Here is a 23817-nt window from a genome sequence, read left to right as displayed (position 1 = left end):
CTGATTTCTTGCTATTTCATAAAACAGATTTAGGTCATATAACTCTATAGTAAATCGTTTTAAATCTTATGACATCCAAAGAGGGAAAAAGGAAAATTAAAACAATACTAATAAAATAAAACTGAAGAGCAGCTTATGTGCTTTTCTATCTACTTAACAGATTGTGGAATTTTTAATAAAGAGGCTTCCCAGTCTTTGAAATATCCACCCTACAAAAAATCAGAAGTAGGCAACAAACACTTTCAGGTTTTATGTATGTATTGTATGTGTCACTTTTATACTATTCAGTAGTACTAGGGTGTTGTACCATGTTAGCCATTATGAATGTAGAGAAAAGCCAAGCAAAATCACACCTTTTACTGGCTAACTAAAAAGATTACAATATGCAAGCTTTCGAGGCAACTCAGGCCCCTTCTTCAGGCAAGATGTAATTATGTATTAAATCCACCACCATTATTATTAAAAAAGCAGTATTGAAAAAAAAGTGGCTAAAGAGCCTTTAAACTCTGTTTTGACTTCCCTATTAGCAAAGTTATTAGAGACAATGTTGAAGAATTTAGAATTTAACTCAGACATTGATATTATTTGACTTTTTTTATCTAATTCCTTTCATTTGTAAAAATGACATCATAATAGACAAATGTTGCTTGCAATATTTATTAAAACATTTAAAATAAGTAGTGTTAAAAATGATCTATACCTTATTGTGTAGCAGGAGGGGTCCATGAAAGACCCTGTTTATACCTTCAGCTTCATCTAACCCATTTCTAAATTTTAGATAGATTACATTATTTCCACTTTTCTTTGTGAACAGCAACAACGCACATCGAATCAGATCTTTGAATCAGATTTGAGATCTACATTTGTATGATGCCTTTAAGTGGCAATACTAGATTAATTCTACAGTATGACTAGTGAAAGGTTGCTTAGATCAACCAAAAGTCAAAATGATGTCTTTCCTTGTCTGCTTTGTGCATAACTGATTACTGTCATCACTTTCTGCCCAGTGTGAACAATGGTACTTTTAAAGTGAATACAGCATTTTTAATTTCACTTTAAGGAAATGCCTGTTTATATTGTGCTGGGCTGAAATGCAATACAAACCTTCACTATACTAAAAAGTACTTAAAATACTTCATCAGTGATCTTTTACAAATAATGTGTACACTAACTTAATTAAAATTTTGTTGTTGTACAATATGAATCATCTGTTATTTATATAAGTAAAAATGTAATTAAAAGAAATATAATTTTAGTTTTTACTTTTGTTAGAATGTCATTCTAAAAGGTATTTATCATTTGAAAAAACACTGACTGATTTTTGAAAACAAAAGTATGTAATCAGTAAACTTACAGTACGAGTATATCCTTTTGTATTTATTTATGATTGTAAACCTCATTGTGAATAAAGTAAGATATTGTACAATAGAGTAATTTAGAAAATCATTCTTAAATTTACTTTTTAATCACAGATATTACCATGGGAAGAAAGTAAAAATGTAAAAAAATGTACAGTTTTTCTTTCTTCCAATGGGAAAACATTAACTTTTCAAAAAGATAACTGCTTATCACAAATATGCATATACTTGAGAGCAAACAGCATTCACAGGGTGAACCTTGTTTGCAGACAAAGAACCACATACATACCATAAATCTGAAGTTCAGGTTGAAAAGAGTTTTCACTGAAGAGGAAGCTGTGAACTTAGCTCTGTATGCCAATGTGTGAAATGGTACTGGCAATGAAAGATCACATTACCAAAAAAAAAAAAAAACCAAAATAAATAAAAAGAGTACCAAAAAAAATTGGTGCGCTCATTTGGCCCAGAACGAGAGTTATTACAGTTAGTGTTGATGAATTTAGAGTTTAATTCAGGCATGGACATTATCTAATTTTTTAAATGTTTATCTAATTCCTTTCATTTAGAAAATAAAACATTAATAATAGAAAACAACACAAAAAAAATAAAATAAACATATCAAGTACAATACTAATGTTGGATATTTTAGTTATTGTTTCCAACCTTCCTTGGCCACATGGGTATAAATTTGCAGCTGATTTCGGGATATCTACCCCTGGGAATTCAATGATGGCCATTAGTTTTTTGCTTTATAGCTTAGTTTTTTTTGTTGTGAAATATTTTGAAATGTTTCCACCACCGTTTTTGAGCACCCAGTGTTGTGGGTGTATTCTTTAAGGTTGTGAACTGTCAATCATGGTGCACCGGATGAAAGTACAAGAAGAGGTGATATTCGTATCCAAGATCAAAGTAATAAAAGTAAGTAATAAAACAAATTCACAAGTTTTTCCTTTTGTTAACAAACTACTTGCTAAGAACTTTCCTTTAATATTTTGGATTCTTGTTCTCATCTCTTGTTTTGGTTGCTGTAATTCTTCATATTCCAGTATTCAACCCATTTGTTTTTTGATTGCATCTTATTTCCTAGTTAAATTCTAAAATCATTTGTGCTTTCCTGCATAGCATGGTAACTATGCTTTGAAAGCAATCAATGAAACTGTGCACCTGAACTTTTTTCCAGTATGATACAATAGCTCTTTTCCATTTTGAAGTTTTTGTTTTCCTCCACTGTGTTCAGAGTGTAAGTGTGTGTCCGGATAATAGCAAGTGGTTTACAAGAGAAGTAGCCTGGAGCCCCCAAAAGCATTTTTTTGCAGCAAATTTGCCAGGTTTACTGGCAGCCTTGCTCACTGAAAATTCTAGGTGGGTCCAGCTGCAGACTTCTGCAGCTTCGTGATTCAGGAGCTCTGCTGAACAACCAATTCGATAGCACTTTTATGTCACTTGGTTTACTTGACATTTGTCATTATTTGAGTCAGATGACTTTCCCAAACCCTAATCTTAACCATAGTATAGCCAGGCGTATCGCATAACATCACTGACTCAAAATGCAAAGTGACAATCTCCTCAGTGGAGTGGAGCTCTGGAGGTCTACAGCTAGACTCTATTGGAAAAGTTATCTTGCACCAGGCTTAGGCAGACCTTTTTTTCCCAGCACCCCATGATGCTTTGTGAGGCTAGCATGACACATATCACACATTCCTGGGTGGTTCTGGGATAGACCACAATGGCAAAGGCCTACGTGAATGCCCCAAAGCAACAAAAATAACTTTGCTCAAAGACAGTAAATAGGTTCTACTTTCTAATTAAAATAAAATGAAAAACCAATGTTATTTTTAGAATCCTTAATGTTCAAATCCTATTCAAATTCATACGTATTGGAAAAATTAACAAAGACTGAAATCATTAGAATAAAATTAATCCCTTGCTTACAGGCTGTTAGTAGTAACAGGAGTGCAGAGCATGCAGAGAGAGATAAAGAACTAGGAATACTGTGCAGTGCTATTGTGTTTTCATTTTTTTGTAGCTGTTCAGAGCTGCTGTTTGATTATACAGTATATAGAACAGATACATAGATAGATAGACAGATAGATTTATTAAATCATAAGTAATTTCTGAATATATAAAGTCTGAATACAAACTCAAGTCTATACTTATGTATATTCAGACTTTATACATACAGAAATTACTTTACATATTCAGAAATGACTTTATATAGTCAAACATTGGTTCTATGCAATTAGGAATGACTTTAAATATTCAGAAATTACTTTATATATTCTGAAATATATAAATTATATATTTATAAATTATATACTTGTCTGTTTGGTACCCCACCTATCTATCTATCTATCTATCTATCTATCTATCTATCTATCTATCTATCTATCTATCTATCTATCTATCTATCTATCTATCTATCTATCTATCTATCTATCTATCTATCTATCTATCTACACACACACATATACATATACATATTTCAGGCTTTACCTGACACTGCCACAGATACAAGTGAAGAGCAATCATTCTGCAAGCTCTGGATAGTGAAAAATAGGCTTAAATCCACAATGGGACAGGAAAGACTGAATCACTTGTCTCTGGTGTCAATGGAGAATGATCTGGTTTGAAAACTGGATTTTACTGATCTGATCAAGGACCTTTCTGCAAAAAAATTCGGAAAAGTACAAATTTGAAAAAAAAGTGTAAGTCCGAGTTATTATACAGAATGGCCTTTGCAGTATTTTTTATTCTTGCTTTTTCAGGTATTTGCAATTGGGTTCTATAGTTGACTTTTCAAATTTTGGTTTGTGATGTTTACTTGATTACTTGTCAGCTGTGCAGCAATGGCTAATAATACAGGGTGAGCATAATTGAAGTACCACATTTCTCAAGGTCATTGCACAAGGTAGAAGCAGCTGAATGGATTGGGGTGGGGGTCCTTTGATAGGTGATTCCTTATAGTTTTCATTCTGCAACATGCCTTGGTCCAGTGTGCACCGTGCTTTCACTTTTGAGGCTCTCTTCAAAAACAACAAATCCATTATTACTAAACAATGCGCCTTCCAAACGCACTTCTACATTCTTCCTAATGGTGACAATCAAAAATGAAAAACAATTTTTCAGGGGTGGCTAATTTTAGACAGACAGGTACAACATTGAACAGAAAATCTTCAGGCCATCCTCTGACTGTACGAACACCTAAAACATCCAAGCTGTAAGGGCATCAATTTTGCAGTCTCCTAGACATTCAGTGCGCAACCATGCATCTACCTTAGGCATTTCCAACATGTCTTTGAAGAGGATTTTACATGAGGACCTTAATTTCCATCCATTCAAAATGATGGTAGTAGAGGAACTCACTGAGAGAGACTGGGAGAGCCATAGAGAGTTGTGTGCGAACACTCTGCCAACTGTTCATCGAGATGCCATCATCATGTGCAGCGATGAGGCATAATTCCATTTGAATGGTTGCGTAAATAAACAAAACATTTGCTATTGGGCTGAAACCAGCCCTCGTGAACTTCATCAGAGACCTCTGCACAGTGAGGGGTTTGGTACACCGTTGCAGAATTTGGCGTTGTAGGCCCTTACTTTTTTGAGGAGGGGGGAGCAATGGTCACCATCACTTCAGAATGTTACAATGAAATGCTAGAGAACTTTTTGTGGCCCCAACTGGAACAAACTGATGTAGTAGATGCCTGGTTTCAACAGGATGGACCAACAGCTCATCGGGCGCAGAGATCCATTTAAGTTTTGCAGGAGATGTTTCCAGGGAAGATGATTTTCCTGCGCGGTGATGTCGGGTGGCCTTCACGTTCGCCTGATCGCACTCCATGCGATTTCTTCTTGTGGGGCTACCTCAAGTAGAAGGCATACACACACTGACCTTAAAACCTTGAAGCCCTCAAGGACACTATTTGCCACGACATCGCCGATATTCTCCTTGAAATGGCTGAACGAGTCATGCGAGCATTCAGAAATCGTCTGAGTGTATCGTTAATGATGGCCACCACCTTAAAGACATCATTTTTCACACACAGTGAAAAAAATCTATTTTGTATACCATTTCTTGTGTTGTAATGAAATTTATTTTATGTTGTAGCGTTAAATGTTTGAAATGTGGTACTTCTTTTTGACTCACCTTGTAGATTTGATAGAGAATACTTTGTCTCTCATAATTTCAGAGTGTAAGCATACTTTTTTTGCTCTATGCAGATATTTAATTTATTTTAAAGCTAAGACTCAGTAGTAGTCATCTACTTTCCTCTGTATGACACTAAGACCTTGGAGCACTCATAGTATCTTGTGTAGGTAGGGCCTCAAAAAAGTTTTTAGACAAGGAATCCACACCCTTCTTAATCTGGCCCAGCCTAAGAGTTTTGCTAATCTATAGAGTGATGCCATATAATGCATAAAATAAAATTAACTGAAAAATTCATTATTAAGCAGTACATATCAGACTAAAATAAATAAATCAGCTAGAGAAAAATGAGAAATGCTTTAATATTAAACTTAATGTTTTATCAGCACATCCTTTGACTGTGGAAGAAATTAATGCCAACCCAAAGCAGAGGACAAATCAGTCTAAATTTGCAAAAGTAATTTAAAAGCCAGGTGCTGTATGGTGCTGCTGTAAATAGTGCCTCCGAAAATCCATCATAACAAAAATATGGACTTTAGTTATGTATGAACTAGTGTTACTTACAAAGAAAATTTTATCTGAATAATTTTTGGGGAAAAATACATCTTGCTACTCACAAGATTAGTATATAAAAATGTTCTATCAAAGCAATTTAAACAAATGTTTAGCAAGAATTATAACTTGCTTATAAAATGAAGAAAAGTATAAAAGTGTAAATATTGGCAATGCTTTGACAGAATATTTTATAGGATACCATGTAAGAGACTTAATTCTGCCTATTGATTATTCATAATAATAGTACTAAAAATTAAATATTGCAAGCATATTGCTAAATATGGTTACTTGTTTTTATTCATAACCCACACCCCTGTTCAGAGAACAATGCCTGTGTTGACATCATTATCTACATTAATTGGAGAACGCTAAGACAGCAATCCATGCTGTTAAATTAAATAAAGTTATGTTTTTTAATACATTCTTGTCTATTATGGCAATGGAGGGTGGTGACATTTTGTATGTTGCTCAGACATGCAAGTAAGAATTTCATCATACTCTGTACACTTACAATACTAGTACTACTATTTCTAATAGCACTACTGCTGGTAAAATACTGTCCCTTTATTAGGGTAGGCAGCTGTAATTGTCCCATTAAAGGCAAAAGAAGGTTGCTTAAGGGCACTAGGACACTACAAACTGCTAGAAGGAGTTCTAACATGGTATTTCAGGAGCAGAGTAATGGAAAGTACTGTGACTCATGCATTGGGTTTAAATCTGTCTAACTTGCAGTGGTTGAATTAGTAAAGAGTTGGAAAGAGAGGGGACAAATGCTCAAATGGCAAGAAGAAGAGAAACCAAGATGTATATTGAGAGATCGTGGGAGAGAAAGAGTGTTTCAGTGTGGTGTATAAGTGGGCATATTAAGAGTAAAAAATAAAAAAATAAACAAGCTCGGACAAGCTTTCTCTTAATTTTAGTGTTTACATCAGACCAGTCTGAAATTTCAATAAGGGAGTGTACAGTATGTCCTTAATCTGTTATATATGTATGTTTTTATGTGATGTATACACATTATATAGGGCATTTTTAATTAAATTATACTTTCTAGTTTTTACTGCGTATTTGTAAGTTTCAATGAGCAGCACATTCCACAGTGTATTATACTGTACTCAGAAAAGTGGTGTGATAGGGATAAAGAGATTAGACCACTTTTTCCCTTCACCCATACTAAAATATGAAATGCAGTATGTATTTCAGCTTACTTTTACAATTAAATCTGTACTTGATTTCCATAAGAATTTCTATATTTTCCATAGTTAAACAATTTGACTTGACCTTTTTTCTTTTGCTCTTGACTCTCTATTAGTATTACCTGTTTACACCTATTTCAAAACTGTTACTTTTTCACTGTCATCTTCCCCAGTCATTTGTGATTGAAGTTCTTTCATTACATTTCACAAGCACAGTCAAATATGAGCCACAGAGGGAAGATGTCCTGTTTCTACAGAAACGATTACCACCATATTACATTCAACTTTACATATAACCAAAGTAAGCGCAGCAAACCATATGGTTCTAAATTTTTTTATTTTAAAAAATGTCAGACTGGAATACTATTCTCAAAATACCTTGTAATTATAGCAGACATATATTAGAAAAACAAACCTTACTATATGCAAATGGACATTTCAAATATATTGAGTCAGCCAAAGCAATTGTGAAAAGGGAGATACAGACACTTTCTTAAAAGATTGCCAGAAAAGATTAAAAACAATTGTATGCATACATACATACATACTCTATATTATACATTTTAATTAGGAACAGCTTAAAGTGGCTCTTATGCCCCTTTTAATTTTATGGTACATCTTTGGCATTGTTTGAAAGCTGGATTTTATATCTTTGACACTGAGGATTTCCTGAAGCTTTCCTCAGCCTACATCCATACTAATATGTTTTCATTTAAAAACAGCATTTTTAAATGAATGCTATCTCCATCCATACTAGAATTTTCATATCATTTGTGAAAGTATGTCTGTCCACACTTAATCGACCAAAAACACAAATGATGTGGATATTCGCCTACACTGGGCATGTGCGCATCGCTGGAAAAGTCCTTAAGGAGATGTTAGTGCCACTGGCCACACTGGATTTGTTACAAAATTGTAGACTTTGCCTTCTGTTTATGTATGCAGCATTCAAACTGTACAAAACAAAGTTAGATGCTTACAGGCTAGCAACACAACATGCGCCATGGAAATCGACTATTCTACGCCTGTGTTGTTGGAATTATTTTTTCCATGAAGAGTGACCAATCAGAGAATGAGACATTTTAATAACAAGGATACAGTCAGCGACAGGCCACATAATAAGCACAAATGAACCACAGTTCGATTAGAGTTTTTAAAAGACACCATTTTCACCCATCTACAGTACATGACAATGCTGAGACTATATTTATTAGAATTATATAGCTCTGGAGAGCAGAAGTCTCGATTTTCAGTAGTTAAATACACAGAGACAGTGTGAACAAAAGGTGAAAATAGAGACTAATGTCTGCCTTTTTAACTGAAAGTATAGTAATTTAGAATGAGCATCTCTCTTTCATCTCTTTCATACTGCACAGATTTGTACTGTTATCAGTTATTCAGCCATTTGGCATGCCCACCTTTCTTTCTCATAACAGCATTGCAACTCCCAAACTGTTTTAAGGGTATACATAGCAGAAATGCAATTCAGATTATTTAGACACATCTTCAAAATATGTATTGCTTCAAACTCTGTCTCTTGAGGTTGCCTGATTTCAAGATTTTGAAAAAAAAAATGAATTTGATCCTACAATCTGTCTGAGGTTTTGTCTCAGAGGGGCTCCACCTATGAATTAGCAGTCATCTATGTAGATCTATTCATTAAAAAGTTACACATTTTTTAAAACTCTGATACATCTTTGTTTTCCTGTTTTTTTTTCCTCTGTTATATATGATGAATAGGGGCCTAGGCATCTTGACTGTAAGTTTTGTCTTTAACACTTTTGTGCTTGGAACTCTTGTCCCTACTGATATCTCTACATCTACTGTTTCTCAGTTAAAACTTGCTTGAAGATTCATCCTCTGCAAAAGGTAATGAAGGCTCAGAGCCAATCACAGTCAGCTCCAAATAACCTGTGTCAGAATATTTGTTGTGAAAGTGCATCCTTGTCGTGCTTCCATTTAGGCTCCAGGATCACATTGCAACAACGAGTTCTGTTGCAATCAAGGAAACAAACAGCAGTTAACTAAAGTGTAAAATTAGTTAGACCTTGTATATTGCAACAGAGCTGAAGGGGAAAACTTTCTGCTGTGATATATTTCAACAATACTACCTTTCATTCTAATAGTCCAGCTTACTTAAAAGCCTTTAATGTTTTACCTCCTACTTCCTCATTCACTAGTTCAGTGGAAATTATGCCAACAAATAGCCAATCTTACCCAAACATTATTGTAAAATTCAGTACCTGTTCACCACTGTAATTCAATGTGGACATAAGTACTCTACCTACTGTCCCGATTTACTTATTAGTCTCACAATCCCTCCATCATTACTTGTGAACAAGATCCTGAAGTACTGCATATGAACACTCTGAATAGGGTCATCTGTCCAAAACTTGCAAAGAGCAATTCATTATTTTACATAAAAGAATTATTGACTCTTTTTTCAACCCGGTGATACTCTATTTAGATCTGTAAACAGGAAACATAAGTTATCACCCAAAAGACACCAAATCCAATAACCTCCAAACCTTGGCATACTACTTGACTGTAACACATAGGTAATATAGTCTAGCCGCCTACCTTACAAGTACTTGACATAAGGTGAAAACTACCAAGATGGTTTTATCTCTGCAGATAAAAAGTCTAAATTGCATTTAACAGTGAATTCATTGCCGGACAGATGGGAAGTCCTTATCATATGGAAAATTTTAGTGAAGGATTAAAGAAAAAGATTGTTGAACAACATTTTTTTTTGGACAAGGTTTTTACAATTTAAGCCTGAAAACGTAGACAAATGGGTAACGCTTAGCAGTAAGGAGAGAGAAGAGAGAGAAATACATGCCTGAAGTGGGGGCAAGAGTTACAATAAAGAAAGAGAAAGCTAAAAGAATCTGTTAATGAATTAAGCTAAGCCTTAAGCTTAGTCTGTTATACAGGTGGAAGGTACAAGTAAAAAAAAAAAAATCTCTGAACCGGAATGTTCTAAAGGAGCAACAAAAAAATTTAAAGGAAAAATGGAGCTCTGCCTTTTTAACTGAAAATGCAGTAGTGCAGATGGGGCATCAGTCTTTCATCTCTTACATACTTCATAGATTTGCACTCTATCAGTTATTCAGCCATTTGCCATGCCAACCCTTCTTTCTTGTAAAAGCAGCTTAATACAGAAGTCAGTCTTAACAAAGGCCATTCAGCAAAAATGAACCTTGGCTTTCATTAATGCATTAATGTTTTGATCGTAGAACCCCCAAAAAAACCATGCCAATCAACCAGCTACTTTTAGAATAGCACGTTACTTATACAGGATGTTATCTTGTGGCCTTGATCCTGACCCAATTACCTACCATAGATTAATTGGCAGCAAGAATAAGGGAATGCTTATCACTACTTTAACACTCTTGTTCTGGCTAATGAATGCTTGCAGTTTTTGTCATTGACAGAAGTGAGGACAGTCTCTTCTCTACAAGATGGGGTATTTCAATATTTAGGATAGTATTCATTTAAAGACTTCACTGAATTGTACAATGTTCCTGTTGTTGATAAATATAATGATAAATCGACTTTGAAAGTGTATGATTTATTCAAATGATGTTGTAATTCTTAGCACAAAATAGGAAATGCATTTGCTGCAGCAACAAGAGCTCTTAGAAAAATGGGTTTCACAGCTACCCTAGTTTTTTATATGGAACAAGCAAATCAAAATATCTCAACTTCATACTTGGCCGGTAAAACCTCAAGCAACAATGGTTCAGCTACAGAAGGTTGACAAGTTCCTGTTAAAAATAAATAGATCATCTATTATGTAGCAGATTTATTAGGGACCATGTTGGTATGAAAGCTTCTTTGAAGTGTCTGGCAGATGGTTTTTAGTATTATATGATAAAATGGACTTTAAAGGATTGAGCAAGTGTTGTGCTCTGTTCAAAAGTTTAAATATTTTCATTTTTAATTTGAACTGTCCAGTATGGTAATATTGTGATACATTGTTCAAAGTTTTAAGACTTGTCTGATGGAACTACTGTAAGCTGATGGCTTTAGGGAATAGCATGCACAAAAGACACGTCACTAAAAGTAGGCTGAAAACAGAGTTTGTTTCCAACTCTTGTGGGTGTTGGGCAATCTATATGTCATGTAATGAACTTAAAGAGGCTCTAGTATATAACACTTGCAGAAAATAGAGGTAAACGGACAGTACTGTATATAGATTGTTTCCATGTAACTGGTAAAACAGAAGGAAAATCTTAATCTAAAAGGGTTTAAATAAGGTAAACATTTTTTAAACAGAGCAGACACAGGCAAAATAGGGAGGAATAGAAAATGAATAAAAAACTTAAAAAACTAAACTATGACCCTTATAATAGATATAACCGCACAAAAAAACACTTCTGAAAAGATATAATTCTGTCACCAAACAAATAAAAGTGGCCATAAGGAGCAATCTCCTTGCTGCAGCATTGCTTTGATTACACTGGTTGGAACATGTTTAAAGCTGTTGCATCACATGGTGACTATACAGACGTTAGGAAATACACATAATTTGTCATGAGCAAGTGTGTAGATCATGTTGTGGTCACAAGGTCTGTCTTTATTCAGTCTAATCAGAAAGCTTGATTGAATTCTGAGGTCTATTCGCTGCTGAAAACCCATATTGCTGTACTTAAATCTGGTGATAATGCTGCACTTTAGACAACTAGGGCCAATCTAATCAAAGTTATTGGAAAATCCAAATCAGCCTACGCTTTAGAATACAGGAGCATGTAATAGATAAGGACCCAAAATGGACGTGGCAGGGTATAAAGTCCATCACTGATTACAAGAGTAGAAACATTAAGTAGTAATGACAGGAATATGTCCCTGTCCTACAAGCTCAATGAGTTGTACGCCCAGTTTGAGGTACTCATAACAGCCCTGGCAATGAAAGCAGAGCCGTCCCATGGTGACTGTGTATTGTCTGTTTCCATGGCTAGTGTAAGGAGGGCCTTGCTTAGAGTTAACATACAGAAGGGAGCAAATCCAAATGGTATCTCTAGTCATCTGTTGACAGAGTTTTGTAGTGAGGTAGAAAAAATCTTAAATGACATTTTTAACTCCTCTTATGCCAAGGCTACTTTCCAAAAATGCTTTAAATTCACTGATCATCATCCCAGTTCCTAAGAACTTGGATGTCAGCCATTATGAAAGGTTTTGAGAAAATAGTCAAGTTACACATCAAGGACACGAGTATGCCTCCTACCATCACAGATCCACTGAAGATGTCTTTGCTGCTGCAGTATATCTGGCCCTGACTCACTTGCAGCATAAAGATTGTTATATTAGACTGCTGTTTGTCAATTGTAGCTTATCATTTATATACAACTAGTCATTTAGCCCGTTACAATAACGGGCGCTAGAACAGTAGTGCATAAACATTAGTAGGAACAGTCTATATTAAATGGCAAGGGACTTTGACCTCATTCTTTTTGTTGGTCATATTTTTCTTTCTTTCAGCCTTTCTTTTGTTGATGTTTACTTGCTGAGCTGACCGTTCTTCGTGGGCTGCCACCGTCTATTGTGTGTCTTTAATTTTCCTGTGACAGTAATACTGTCTTGTACGGCTCTATTCAATAAGGGCGCACACAAAAAGGCGAGCTTCAAAAGGGCGACCTCAATTGAGCGCGGCGAATAAAGGCGTTCGTAGATAATTTAGTTCAAATGGCTCTGGAATATGTGAAGAGCAACAAAGGTGCAGATCTTTATTTACGCGCGCCTTTATTCGCTGCGCCCAATTGAGGTCGCCCTTTTGAGGCTCGCCTTTTTGTGCGCGCCCTTATTGAAGGATACCGTCTTGTACGTCCGTAATATACCTTTAATTTTCTCTGGTGGTAATACAGGCGTGCATGTAGGTAATAGCCTTTAATCTCCTCTGACAGTAATACTGGCTTGTATGTGGCGGTAATATGCGTCACTGTATTGTGTACCTTTAATTTCCTCTCGCAGTAATACTGGTTTGTATTTCCGTAAAACGCCTCTAACTTTCTCTGACAGTAATATCGCGCATCGCACTGTGCCCCGCACATGCGTACTTCATCAGAAGACACCCACACAATGACACCGGGACGCACATAGGGATTTTATATATATAGATTATTTCTCAAGAATTGGTACAAAAGCTATCATCAGTGGGCCTAGATATTTCATATTGTAACTGGATTTTAGACCTTTTGACCAATAGACCCCAAGCAGTAAAATCCACAGTAATATCTCCTAAACCATATACTGCTGCACTGCTAATTTATACCCTGTTGATTGTGAGCCTTATCACAAACAATGATGAATCAGCTTATGGGAGTGAAGTGGAGTACTTTCCATCCTGGTGCCAGCTGAATAACCTGTCTCTCAACATTGAGAACACCAAGGTACTGGTTAATGACCTTAGTAGGACTCAAGTCATCCACATTCATGGTTCAATGGTGGAAGCATTGCACAGTTTTAAGTTCCTGAGTGATTACATTTCCAAAGACTTGTCTTGGACCCACTATATATTGTACCTAATCAAAAGGCACAACAGTGTATTTACTTTCTGAGGAGGCTGAAAAAACTGGATTTTAATTTTTAGTTATCATTTTCTAAAGGTATGCCTTTGAGAGCATCCTGACATGATGCATTGCTATTTGGTATAGGAACTACACTGCTTCTAATCAGGGAGCCCTGCATCGTGTGGCGAGGTCAGCCCAGTCCATCATTAGCATTTTACTGCTCACCATTCAGTGTATTTTCAGCAAGTAGTGTGTCAGTAGATAAAACCATCATTAAAGAACCCACTCACTCATTTCACAGTCTCTTCACATTGTTGCCTTCTGGAAGGCAATATTGCAGACTTCAAGCCAACACTACCTTTTTCCCATGTGCAGTTAGATTATTGAATTCTACAGAGTACACAGACTGATCTATTTGGTTCAATTATAACTACCGTGTCATTAGTTATATGCCCAGTAATGCTTACGTTATTTTATTGTGTTGTGTTGTATTTTGCATCAGTATGCTGTTGGAACTCAATTTAATTTTTTCTTGTACAACTGTATAGGTACAGATTCTATATACCATGTCAAAGCACAGTTTAGGGAGACACAATCAAAGCATAGGGGAGAGGGCAAAATTAAACTGATGCACTTATGATATGATGGGGATGATCAATCTAGATCTCACAGTTCCTTATGGATTAGTACATCCTGGCTAAAATGTTACGGTCAGCGGTACATTGCCCTCTGAGCTCACAAAACACATAAAGGAACACCTCAACGGTCAAATGTAAAAACACACGGAAAGACAAAGCACAGTACTTGAGGAATGCATCGGAGAAAACTACACTTAAAATAAAACAGAAAGACTTGAGGAACATAAAGAACTACTAACAATTATAACAATGTTAGAAAACAATTAAGAAAACAAACAAATGAAGCAGTATTTTTGTGCACAGAAGAGCTCAAGCATATACAGTAAATAACTATGTAGGTAATTTAACTAAACTAGCGTGACTGAGTTGAATCCTGTCTAACCAAGGAAAGGTTTGTTAAAAAAAAGTACAGACCTTGTGGCTTATGGTGTCTTAATGGTTCATGTTGCCAATAAAAATAAATAGAGAAAAAATTACATATTTTAAACATTGAAACCTAAACTATGAAAATAGTAACCTTCTTTTGAACCACTTCTAAAAACTGTGTTTACATGTTTGCTTGTATCAGCCAACACTGACTAAATCAGATGGCAAGAAATGTAGTTAACATTATAGAAATTGACTTCTAAAGCATTCATGTCAAAAAAAATAAAAATGATACAGAATATACAGTTCATTAAAAAGTATTTCCTCCCTTCCTCTTTAATTGCAAATTTTTGATACTGAATGTTTTCAGGTTTTCATCTAAAATCTAATACTAGACATCAGAGTAAACAAATAACGCATTTTTATAGTAATACAACTTATTAAAAGGACAAGGTTAATCTACCACCAACTGATATCATGTGAAAAAGTTTTTGATTGTCCTTTACCCTTAATAGTCAGTCACGCCACACATAGCTGCCAATACTACAACTGAGGCTCCCTATATTTCAATATCATTCTTTCGTATTGCTGTGGAGAACTTTAAGCCCATTTTTCTTTTTAGAAGTGACTTAATTCAGAAAAAATGGTAGGATTTTGAGCATGAACTGTTCTTTTCAGGTTCTGCTACAGCATCTCTGTTGGATTTACTTGTGGACTTTGACTAAGCCAATCTAAAACTTTAATTGTGCTTCTCTTCCTTTTTGATGTAGCTTTGCTTTTGTGTTTTTGTTCATTATCTTTTTGTTAGACCCAACTATAGTTCAGCTTCATTATACAGACAGGTGATCAGACATTCTCCTTTAGAGTGTTATGATACTTAGATTTCATGGTTCCTTCAGTTCTAGTAAATTTTCCTAGGTCCTGATGCAGCAAAGCATCCCCATATTCTATCACCACCACGTCAGATTACTTGTGTGAAGTTCTTACTGTGGAAAGTGATATTAATTTATCTCAGATATACTGAAATCAATGTAATTCAGAAAGTTCGACTTTTGTCTCATCTGCACATTCTACTAAAAGGATTGAGCATCATCCTTATAATTTCTGGTCAATGAGAGATGAGCATTTATGCTCTTTATGGTTAGCATTGGTGTCAACCTTGTTATCTCTAATGAAGTCTGTTTTTTCCCAGTGTCTTTCTAATTGTAGAGCAGTGAACACTGACCTTCATTGAGGCAAGAGAAGCCTGCAGTGCTATTGATGTCTATATAGGATCCTTTGTGACTTATAGATGATTTAGCAGTACGCCCTTGGAATAATCTTTGCAGTCTTCCAATCCTAGGCAGATTTACTACTGTTAGTGTTTTGCACAGTACAGCTCTCACCGTAGTTTGATAATAACCAACAAATAATATACATAATTATTTTTTTCTTGCAGGTTGGACAACGGATGCATGGATGTGTTATTTGGTTATTGAATCTTTATTTTGTAAACTTGACTGATTGTAAGGATCAAAATAAGTGAGCTATGTTATAGAACAGGGCTGGCTGTATTCAAAAAGTTGACTGTCACTTCTTTATGTTGGGGGTGGGAGTAATTAGTTTTTGACATAGTGCCAGATGGTGCTGGGCAACTTTGTTCATTTGATAAATGAGATAAGATTAAAAAAAAAATGTTTGTTAATTTTTCACTCAGGTGCCTGTTACATAATTTTGGTTGGAGGCCTGAACATATTCAGTGTTATAAAATTGCAGTAACAGAAGAAACTTAGGAAGAGGTAACTACTTTTTCAAGGCACTGTATGCGGCATTAAAATATACTATAGAAGGAATCACAGTCTCTTATGCAGAGGACTGTGATAAGTATTAACAAATCTGAAACCTTTATTAAATGGAACACCCTGCCTTCACTTAAATGACTCCTAATGAATTATTGAGACAGCTTAGATTTTATTGAGACAGCTTTAGATTTCATAAAATTATAATTTTACTGTTCTATTTTCTTATATGAGTTTTTACATTTTAATTGATATTTCAGTTTTAAAAGTATTATAAATCTTCAAATTCCAAGATATAACTAGATTTCCTGTAAATGTTTATATTCATTTTTATATAAATAAGAAATTTAAATAAGATCAGTAATTTCCATTTCAAGCTCTTGTTTACATAATTCAGCTTTTACCAAAGTCCTGCAATTAAGTCATGCTTTGTACAAGAGGGCTTTTTCATAGTCAATGATCACATTTCGAAATTCTGTTTCAGCCTTCCTCAGACTTTATCTCATTTAGCCCATATCATATTTTACTTGACCTTCTTATGACAAGTCAAGGAACAGCACAGTAATCTGAACCTACACTCTTTTCTGGTTATTAACCATGTTTCTTTAGTGTCAAGGTAGCAAAAAGGGTTTGTGCAATAACGCAACATTAGTTAATTTTATACAATTCTCTCCTCACAATCTAGTTTGGCTAACCTTTACTTTTAGAAATTACAAAAGGAATGAAAACTTCTACCAGCTGAACGTCATTAGAGAATGTCTGAATGTCCCACAAAGAAATAGCATAGACAAAAGATGGTACGAATCCGGCCCACATCTCTCTATTTTACCACTGTCTAGGAACATATTAATTTCCTTATACAATGCTATTTTGACCATAGATTTTTATTGTTTATAGTATAATAGAGTGCAGTTTTGATGCCTTGCAATCAAGTTGTAACAGAAAAAAAGTATTAGTCTTCTAAATGTATGAAACAGAATCCATCTACATGGATTTACAAGTAAAACCTTTATAAATTATTTCACCTTGTCAGTCTTGAATTAAAACCAGGGTTTTTATTAGTTTAGTTAGAACTTGAAATGTTTAGCTCAGACAGTGGCCAATTTGTTCTTTGAAACTAGAGCCGGTCTTTGAAATGGAATTCTAGAAAGAGAAAGCATGAGTTAAGCAAAAACACATCAGTTTTAGTTTTGGTAATTCAGTATAACTATGTTCTTTAAAAAGGTTTGTAGAGTACCCACTCCAGATCACCCTGGCTTCATTTATGACCATTCCTTGTTGATCCTAGCCACAAGAATAAAAAATTGTTAATTAACCAACTTAGTTAAACGAACTTTCATGTAGCCCAAGAAACTAAAGGCACTCACCTTCATTATCAAGTTGGTAACTTCACTCTGACATTCAGTGCAGCTAGTTTATTATATAATAGTTTGCTACTCAGCTCTGGAGATTTAGAACATTACTGATTTGTTTCTTTTTTTCAAAAAAAAAAAAACATGTATTCACATTTAGAGTATATTGTACAAAAGAATAACAACAAAAATAATGTGTCTTCAGAATGGTCCCTATGGCAGAGGGAGTTCACTATTTATATACTGATAAAAATTGCAGAAAAAAGGCCCTTAATGTGAAAAGTTTAGATGCTAGAATAGTTTGAATCACAACAGAACAGGCAATAACTTTATTAAAGCTACTGCAAATCTTTAATACAAAGAGTTTTTGAACTTTTCCATGATTCTGAATACCTGAATTGGTCAGTGGCATAAGGAAATAATGTGTTTTTTCCTCATTTTGCTCAAAATTTTGCTGATTCTTATGGCATAACGCAACCTACTGCAATTAAAACAGACACCATTCATCCAAGCAAGCAATTTATCTTTATCTTTTAAAAAAACACAAGTCAAACCAACAAAGAAAGCAATTTTAATTAAATACTGTAATTGAATATCTATGTCTCCTTTTATGGGACTAAACTGACACTACCTAGGACGAATCACTGTCTGTGTAGAGTTTTTTCACATTTTCATTGTGTTTTCATGGGTCTTTTCACTTTGTTCACTTTGTTTTATCCTACATCCCAAAAACATTAATATGTGGCTGATTGTCAACCCTAAGTTGGCCATAATTCTGGTGTCTCACTAATGCTTTGTTTCTGCCTTGCAGTCAGTGCTTCTGGGATAATATAAACACCTAAAGGATGCTGCATTTTACATGTACATTTATTCACTTGGCTGACATGTTTATCCAAAACAACTTACAAAAGAGGTAAGCACAATCAAGTAAACATCAGTTTTGGTGACAGTTTAGGAACAAGTGTTACAGAACAAGGTTACAAAATTAATCAAGTAAAGAGCTTTAAATCAAACAGAACAAAAAATGAGTTGATCTTTCTTTAGTTACAAGAACCCATCAAAGCAATTTTATAACACACAGAGTACCACATAAACTCTATATAACACATAGTTCAAAAATGTATCAAAAGAATTATTTTTTAGCAGATCTAGTATTGGGGCATGTATTTCCTGGAAATGGATAGAACAACTGACTATAGACAGTATAGCACTCTGCTTCTTTAAGATGAACTCCCTAGTCAGTAAGAAGTTTCATTTCCTGATTAGGCAAGAACACAGATATTCTTATCTCCCAACATTGTGACTGAAATAGATATATTTGGAAATACAATCTTTGCCTCTTTTCTAATTTTTAAGAAATACATCTAGATATCTACTTCTACCCTGCTTATCCAGTTCAGGGATTTCTGTTAACACAAAGTGCAATTAGGAAGCCATCCCTGGACAGGATAAATGTACATTCCTTATTTAAAAAGCCACAAATTACAAAAAATAAAAAAGACCCCAGACAATAATGATAAATACTGCAAACTTTAAAGATGGACAGAATCAGTAATTCATGTGTTAGATTAAACAGGATGTGAAGCTGAAACTAATGGGTCACATATCAAAATGGAACATAACACCACCTTTTTCGTGGTAAAGAAAATTGTTGCCTGGTAATTTCCTATTATGTAGTTTCCTGAGTCCAGTATATTTCATATCATTATGTTATAATGATGGGTCTGGAAAGGCTAGTTAGAGTTTATTAATTTCAGTGAAAAAAACACAACTATACCATAAATGAATGTGACTGTAAAATGTAGAACCTGTAAACTTTATAATGACCAACCTGTAACAGTTTAAGTGAAGAATATTCTTTTTCTGGATACATTAAAATATTCTTTGATTATAATGGTTTGATTATCAGTTATATTTTATTGTACACTCAAAATAGTGGCAATACACATCTTAATATTAAATAAACAACTTTTTTCATATTTATAGATAGGTGAAACAATATATGACAGTGATTCCATCTAAACTTTCCCAAGGCATGTGCTCCTCTCCTCTCTCGTTCTGAGTCTACCATAATCAAATGATTACAAATGTGCTAACATTCCTGACTCCATGCCTGTCACTGCTTTACACTGAAGCTGCCCCTTCATTTGCTCTGCTGTAATCTGTATCTTATTGCTGTTATTGCACCCTGTCTGTTCTTTACATTACATTTTTACAAAAACAGATTAATGCCCCACATTCCCTGCCACAATCATTTTATCTAAAGATATATATACACCCCAAGCCTTACCAAAAGAAAACTAAAAGATTATTTTAGAAGTATTACCCGTTTCTACAGGGGTTAGTTTTAACATAGGAAGCACTATTAGCATGACATCATTGAGTTATACAATAGGCTGAATATTTTCCTTCATCTTAGCTAAAATATTTACATTTTAAAATTCTAAATACCCCTAAAGCCTTAAACAAACAAGAATTTTATATGAAGGTGCTTCATTCTTCATAAAAGAACAACACAAATGGAGGAAAAACAACATAGTTGTCTCAGAATATCTTTCAGTAGATCTTTGCATTTTGTTCATTGTCAACACAGTGATCTACCCTCTATTCATTTCATTGATAACCACTACCAAAGTATGCCTTTGGTCTTTCATTTTCACATAAAAAAAGGCTTCTCCTTCCTGGTCTTTGAAGGCTGCAATGATTACCATTTTTTATTTTTGTTTTCTCAAAATTATCTTATTATTTCAAGTTTTCAACTGAGTAGAATTAATATATTGTAATTACTTGTAAGATTAAAAAAATGTAATTTGTTGCAGGTATTTTAAAGCATACCTTGACTTTTAGATATAGTAGCTGACAGTAACTTAATGTTAATGTACAATATATATACTGATATATACTATATATATATATATATATATATATATATATATATATATATATATATATATATATATATATATATATATATATATATGTATGGATGTATATATGTGTGTGTGTGTATATTGATACATATATGAGCACAAGACAGGAAGTAACCCTGAATGCAACTCCATTTCATTGATGGGCACAGTCACATGCACATATCCACACTTGTGCATATGGAGAAAATCTAAAGTTTCCATTTAACTTAACATGCCTATTTTTACGAAGTTGGATGAAACCTGAGTACTATAAAACACACATGTAGACATTTTTATACTGTATATTGGATATATGCAGTATATTCACTTATTGAAAGTTTATAATGTATACAATAGGTTAGTGGAAATAAAAAACCTGCCGACAATACAACTAACTAAAGTAGTATCTGAGCTGTTGTTCCCTACACTTGAATGGGTAGGAAACCATAGGATAAAACCTATATACACAGATAACGAAGATGTCATTTAGTTTTTAGATATTAATTTAAGAAAGTTACTAAAAAACAATGGACAAAAGTGCAAATCATATATCAAATAATAAACATGTACAGTAAAATAAATCATGGTGTAAAAATGATGTTTTTATTCAGATTTTTCAGAAATATCTAGAGAAAAGAAGCTTTCCATTATGTATCATACTTAGGCAAATCATATATTATAATGTCAATTCTTTAAAAAAAAATGCTGCTCAAAAATTCATGGAGCAGTTCAAAATCTGATTACATTTGAAATGCCTTACCTGTGCTTTGGTCTGAAGTTAGATGTAGAACCTTTGACACCCTTTACTGTTGCAGGCACAGATTTGTCAGTTCATACATACACATCTTTTCTTTGCCTTTCCTTTGGGGGGATTATTTTTGTTTTGTTTGTTTGTTTTTTCTTGTTCTTTGTCAAAGCTTGAATATCCAAATGGCTCCAAACACCGCAAATGCCCTCTTTTACAACACAAAAGAAATTTAGGTTCTTATGCAGAGAGTGCTAGGCTCAGTTCTCACATCCACTGTTGCAAAGAAAGAAAAAAAAGCTTGTGGAAGGTTGGTGATTAGCACAAGTTCAGCTAAAATACCTGACTCTCACTGACATAAGCTGCACATTCCAGGGCTCTGGAAAAAAAAATGTTCTTAGGCTCCTTGTCAGGAAGGAAAAAAACAAGCTAGCTTAATGAAAAACAACCAAAGGTGCTACCTTCCATTGGAAACTTTGCATCCATTAAGAACTTTACAAAACCGCACAAGTAGGGGGAAAAAATCACTGTCAGGTTAATGTAACCCAAACTGTTGGCGAAATCTTGTTTAGTCTCCTCTCTGTCCTTCTGTTTCCTTGTGTTTGCCTCACAGTAGCAAGGTTGTCTCTGTGCAAACTCCCTTCTCTGAAACTCACCAAACCAGAATTTTACTCCCAACACCAGCAACTTCCCATAATTCTAAATTGAAATTTTATCCTGTTCGCTAAGCTTGCCTGGCGCCGAGCCAGCGCAGCATTCCTCTTGTTTAGGAGGGCTGATACCTTGTTGTTGAAACCAAAAAAGAGACACGAATTATGTTGGAAAGAGGATTTAAAGGAGGGGCGTGTGGCATTGGAGGTGTCCTAAAAGGGAGCCCCAAACAGTGGAGATTCAGGTGACAAGAGGTGTGGCGAAACAGCACACTTGCCTTTTCGAGGCGGTTTAAGCCGCCTGTCTTCTGCTGATACACCTGTTTAACTAAAACTCTTCATTCCTTCTTTCAAAAACAAAAAGACGTCAAAAAAGACAGTGGGAAACTTATCTTCCTAATGTGCCGGCGGCCACTTTCAAAGAGAATGGGCATAGAAAAGAAAAGCAGCGCCGCGGCTTCTCTCTCACCTGAGGGGACAGCGAACGCCTCACGGGTACGCCGGCGCGCGTCGCCACTAGCAACAGGCGACCTTTCCTGTGACTCCGCCCGTGACGTCACCGAGATAGTGCCTCTCACCCTGGGTCACCATTATTCCGGCGTGCTCGACGTCCAGCGGGCAACCCCTGAAAACCAAAAAAAAGAGCACACGTTACTAATCCACTCTCATTTCTAAACTCGCTGGGTACACACGTTGATTCTGACAGGAATACACCTGCTTTCATACCTGATTGTTAAATATGGAGTGCACAAAAACTGGGCCTAAATGTGGGAGGATTTTTTTTAATCACACGACTATGACAAGCAAGGGAATTAGTCTGCAGATTGTGTTACAACCTCCAAACCTCCAGGAAGAGGAAGCTGGGTCTACCAAAAAGCAGAGACAAATTACTAATGCCTATTTCTGGAGTCATGAGACACATGCACTTTTTAAACTCTGTGACTTGACAAGTGCGAAGTGGCAGTGCAAAATTAAATTAAATAAAGAGTGATTGGCTGAGTTAAATGAACTAAACTGCTAAGGGAGAGAATTAATAACAGACCATTAATCTGATCTTTGGGGAACATAAGAGAATTCAGCAGTGTTATTTCTCCAGTGATTCACCGTATTGAATGTTTTGCAGTCTCAGTTTAATTTAAAAACTATATTTGATAAAGTACTTTTTCATATACGTTATAGGACAAGATGGACAAATGAGTGAAGCGGCTTGTATGGTGTTACCACAGTAAGGTTTCCAATACTTGTGAGGATAGAGGGGTCACCATTTGGTATTTCAGACCTGATTTACCAGATACATTGGACGCAAGACACCCTGTAATGGGCACCAGTGTGTTACAGAGCAAATTCACTCTTACTCTCACTAGGCTAGTTTAAAGTTGCCAAGCTGCTTAAACTCTATAACTTTGGGATCAAGTCGAAATCTAGCTCAACGGGAGGAGTAAAAAGAAAAACATGGCCACTGAGAATGTGCCAATCCACAGGCAGTGACTAGGTTATAATATGAACTCTGGACTCTAATACTGCTACTTTACAGCACTGGCATCATAGTGGGGGGAAAAGGGGTAATGATCACCCAGGGTTCAATGGATGTGGGGGGATTGGGGGCCTCGCAGCCTG

At 35.1% G+C, this 23817-nt stretch overlaps 1 protein-coding gene across 3 annotated transcripts in view; it reads right to left on the bottom strand.

The window, feature by feature from the left end:
• The window catches only part of rbm47 (RNA binding motif protein 47), an 87745-nt gene extending 64729 nt beyond the window's left edge, over positions 1-23016 (bottom strand). Inside the window, exons 1-2 of one of the 3 annotated variants that reach the window (XM_051928068.1) lie at positions 22927-23016; positions 21566-22825 (exon numbers count right to left, since the gene is read on the bottom strand). The gene's annotated coding sequence lies outside the window, so the exon portion shown is untranslated. The remainder of the gene's footprint in view (positions 1-21565; positions 22826-22926) is intronic. The other 2 variants (XM_028801956.2, XM_051928069.1) reach the window with 2 other exon arrangements.
• Between the last annotated feature and the right edge of the window lie 801 nt (positions 23017-23817).

The sequence above is a fragment of the Erpetoichthys calabaricus genome, chromosome 5, assembly GCF_900747795.2.
Source record: "Erpetoichthys calabaricus chromosome 5, fErpCal1.3, whole genome shotgun sequence".
NCBI classification, from domain to species: Eukaryota; Metazoa; Chordata; class Cladistia; order Polypteriformes; family Polypteridae; genus Erpetoichthys; species Erpetoichthys calabaricus.
The sequence above is the reverse complement of the archived record's forward strand: the minus strand, read 5'-3'. Positions and strand labels throughout refer to the sequence as shown.